The 4,288-nt window shown below is 39.4% G+C and overlaps 1 long non-coding RNA gene across 1 annotated transcript; it reads right to left on the reverse strand.

The window, feature by feature from the left end:
- Positions 1–800: 800 nt before the first annotated feature.
- LOC116706625 (uncharacterized) lies at positions 801–4,288 on the reverse strand. Its single transcript, XR_004336287.1, has 3 exons — positions 4,152–4,288; positions 3,861–3,974; positions 801–2,176 (listed from the first exon to the last, which is right to left on the reverse strand). It is a non-coding gene; the product is annotated as an uncharacterized LOC116706625 (long non-coding RNA).

Genomic DNA, 4,288 nt, shown 5'->3' on the forward strand with positions numbered 1-4,288 from the left:
AAAAAAAAAAAAAAGCATCCACTGCAGAAAAGCTGCAGTTGCCATCCCACGCTTTTTAGATGTAGTTCTCCAATTGGGCACATCATGTTCTCCATGAAGGTTGGATTCTGGGAATGAAAACCATAGATACAGAGTATGTTGACTACCTTCCAATGAGAAATAAAAACTAGAGAGCTGGAGGTGTCAGAGAGGATCTGCGATTCCCACAGAAATGCTGGAAGGCGATAAAAGCCGTAAGCTCCAGAGGATTTGTTGTTTGGCGGCCCAGTGTGTATTATCGCCTGTTTTGGGAACTCAGTGGTTCTCAGACCGAGTTGAACTCTCCAGTTTTCCCTTTCCTGGAACTGGTTCCCCTCTGCAATTTGTGACTCTTTGCTTCATCACACAATCCTTTCAGAGCCTGTCAAATCTTATAGAATCAAAATTTGGGTATGTTGCTTTTACTTATTTCAAAATTATGTTATCGTTTTATTGTTAGACTAAAATAATTGTATGCCTCCTCGGGGCAAAGACAAACAGAAGTAGTGACACACTTGAAACCATGTGCTCCTTATTAAGAAAGGAACAGCAAGTTATCATAATAACATCTGGGCCAAAATGGACTGCGGTGCAAACTTGGGCTTGTCTGGAAATATCTCAAAAGAGGAATCAGCAGGAGCTGTGCAGTGGGGATTTACACTGCAGATGATTTATCTGAGAGCACCGGAGCTAAACGTTACACACTGCCAGACGGAGGAGCTGGACAGTTCTACGCTGGCTGGCTTAAATCGTCAACAGGTGCTTAAACACAAAGCCACAGGCGAGGCCCGACTTCTTATTTATTTTGATAGAGGAAAGAAAAGTGTTTCTCAAATCCCTCAAGGACGAGAGCAAATCTAGGGAGGACGATATAATAACACCTCAAAAGGATCCTCACGCATGTGCAGCCAGCTGCTACAGACAAACACCATCCATCAATGCAGTAGAAACAATGTATGCAAACGTCAGAGGGCTCTGTCACGAGAATATAAGAATCAAGAAGAAAACAGCAGGTCAGGTGCCAGGTCAGGGGTTTAGAGGTCGGAAGGGTGGGGCTCCACAAACGCAGTGACACCTCCACAAACTGACTGGGAACAATAACATGACCGTGGCTACGCACGTGGGGGTGCTAGATCAGATTCTTCAAGGAAATAACTGTTGGAGGCAATGGAATGTCTTAACTGCCAACAAGAAAGAGAGGGGAAAGCAAATGAGAAAGATGGTAGACAGCATGCAAAGGAGCAAAAAAGAAAAAGAGCCGGGTGACTAATAGTGACAAATTTACACAAATGCATGCACTGAAGTTGTACATGGCCTTTTATTGTGGCTAAGACACTAAAAACAAGACAAATGTTGAACTTAGACTGCTGCTTAAACAGTCTACTGTACTACAAACCAAAAACAGCTTTTAGGTCACCACCTGCATTCAAGGCTCTGCCTTAGGAGAAAATGCACATAGTTATATGGTTTATAATACAAATTTCACCGATACCTTACAATTGAGATATTTAACCTCATAACTCTGACCTGCGAGGCACCCTGCAGCGATAAGGTATGAGCAGGACAGAATCTCAGCACGCCGATAATCTATGTAGCGTGAAGAAGTGAGGAATTTGGGAGGAGGCTGAGCCTCCCCGGCCGGTGAAGGAGCTGTGAAGCATGCCGCTTGAAACACTGACCGTGACGGATGCTAGGAGAGCGAGCCGGGGCCCCGAGTGTCTGGAAGTACTAACTCTGAGATGTCCACAAGTTTGAGATCAAAGCTTAACACACCATGCTATCGCTTGTACAATATGCCTTTATTGTAGGATTTGAACACTTTCTAATGGGACGGTTGACGTAAAGCCCGCAGCAGTCATGATATAAACAAAATGAGCACGCTGTTGTGTTTAGCATTGTACGTTTTTGGACTAAAAGATCGACAATATACAAGCTATATATAAGCTAATTCTTGTGAATCTTGATCAAGATTCACAAGAATTTAATTTAAAAAACAACAACATAAAACCCTTATGACAGGAAAACAGACACACAAAAGGAAAGAATAAAAAAAACACAAAAAAAAGATAGTTTTGAAAGAAAACTAATTCTAAATATTAAAAAAAAAAAAAAATGTTGCACTTCGCTGTCTTCACCCCCGTGCTTTTTTCAGCATTGCCTATAAAGAAAGAAAAAAACCCTCTGTGAGTCTATCTCCTAGAATAAAATCAGTATTAGTATAAAGCACTACTACATCTCATCAATAATATCAACACGAATTCTAGAAATTATATAAATACAAAAAAGCATGTTTCACTCTTCTAATGTTTGGTTCCATTGTATTACATTCAAACCCAACTCAAATGCACTCAACATAAAATGTTGTTCTGTTTTGAAATAGAAATAAGAAATGGGTGACATGAGAAAACGTTTTAATTTTAGATTCTGATTATGTGGTGCACCTCTACAAGAATTAGGGCAGGGTATCATTTAAAAAATGATGATATCAGTACCCTTAAAGTGATACCGATACCAACAGAGTACTACATTTGTAATAACCCTTCAGCTTTTTTTTTTTTGCGGTAGCAGGACAATCACATGTTGCATTAAATTGAAGAATGTGTGTGATGATTGGCTGCGGGCAAAACAATACAAATAGTCTTCTTTTTTTTCTAAGTCTGGCTACAAAAAGGATTGAATCCAGGCATCGTGACTGGAGAAGTTAAAATACCACTAGGTACTGGGTAATTTCGGTGCAGTGGATGCCTTAATAATAATAATTTTAAAAAAAAAGAAAGTATAAGTATAGTCAAAAAAAAGTATAGTATTTTAAGTATAAAAAAGTATGGAATACCAATACCCAGTCCTAACCAGACAACATGCTGTTTACTAATTCAACCAATTCCCACACTTCCTATGTGTTTGTAGACATTTTACAGGCTTATCAGGCTGACCTTTCTGGTGCACCTGCCTTTAAACAAACATCTATTCAGACTCAGAGCAGGTCTGAGAAAACTGCCGACTTCTGCAACCTGTAGTCCAAAGATTTTGATGGTTTGTATCTAAATTTACCCAAAAAGAATATTGGCAATAAAGGATCTTTGATAACCAAAAACTAATAGAAGAACATCTAAGAAACTCTCTGATTGAAAGGTGGTTGATAAACCTACTGTAGGTTAAGAAGTTAATTGTTTTATTTCACTCAATTATTGTTACACACACACACACACACACACACACACACACGGGATGTTACAGGCATCAGTTACCAGTTCTGTGCCTTGCTCAAGGCCCCAGGAGGTTGACCGACAACTCTCCAGCTACCAGTCCACACTATACGCTAAAACTAAACTCATCTAAACTAAAAACACCATCATTTGAAAAAGAAATATAGTATGCGGGCTGCTTTAAAGTCATAAAGAGACGGGCCATTTCCAGAAAATTAGACATTTCTTAATTGGCTTTTATGTACACCATGACAATAAACATACTGACTCAAGATCCAAGCTTTGTATGTTGGAAAACATCAGAAAACAAACTCTATAAAATACGTTTCCTCAATTTTACATCAACAGGACGTCTTTGTCTCATCCAGCTTTCATTTGTATTTGACATTTTATAAACCAAACAATTAATCAGCGTAGTCGATCAATATAATTGTTGCAGCCCTAACCAGTTCATTCAAACCTGTAACAGACATAAGGTGCAGCTCGCGGTCTGTTTTTTGTTTGAGTAATTTTCGTGTTTATGCGTGGCCATTTCAGACAATAGAACAGTTTAATGTCGAATAGCATCTGAGACAACTGCTTCTAGTAAGACACACATGTAACTTAGCTTAGCACAATCCCTTTGAACTAACTAACCTTGGACACTGCTCTGAGATGTTGAGCTCGGATCGTTGCAGATTTCTCTTCAAAAGCTTTGGCCTTCGCCTCCTCAGCCAGGCTGCTCAAAAACAGCAGCGTTAGGAGTTCAATCTGGGGAAAAGGTAAGAAATTAGCTCTTTTGTATTTAAATAATAAGCTCATGTGTCAGTTACGCTAGTTAGCGTTAGCCAAAAACAAAGCGAAGAGTCAGAACATTAGGAACGTAAGCTCTTCACTCGGGACTTAATTTCAGGACTAAATATCCATATAAGAGCTGGCGTTACTTACCATTGCCTCTGACGTCGGCCTCACATTTATGTTACGCTTCGTTTTCGTTTTAATTATAGATTTCAATTTGGTCGCCTTCTTCAACATTTTGGCAAATATTCAGTGAAAAGCTCAACTTCACGCCGTCAAAAAGTTTG

Source organism: Etheostoma spectabile, chromosome 18, assembly GCF_008692095.1.
Source record: "Etheostoma spectabile isolate EspeVRDwgs_2016 chromosome 18, UIUC_Espe_1.0, whole genome shotgun sequence".
Classification (NCBI taxonomy): domain Eukaryota; kingdom Metazoa; phylum Chordata; class Actinopteri; order Perciformes; family Percidae; genus Etheostoma; species Etheostoma spectabile.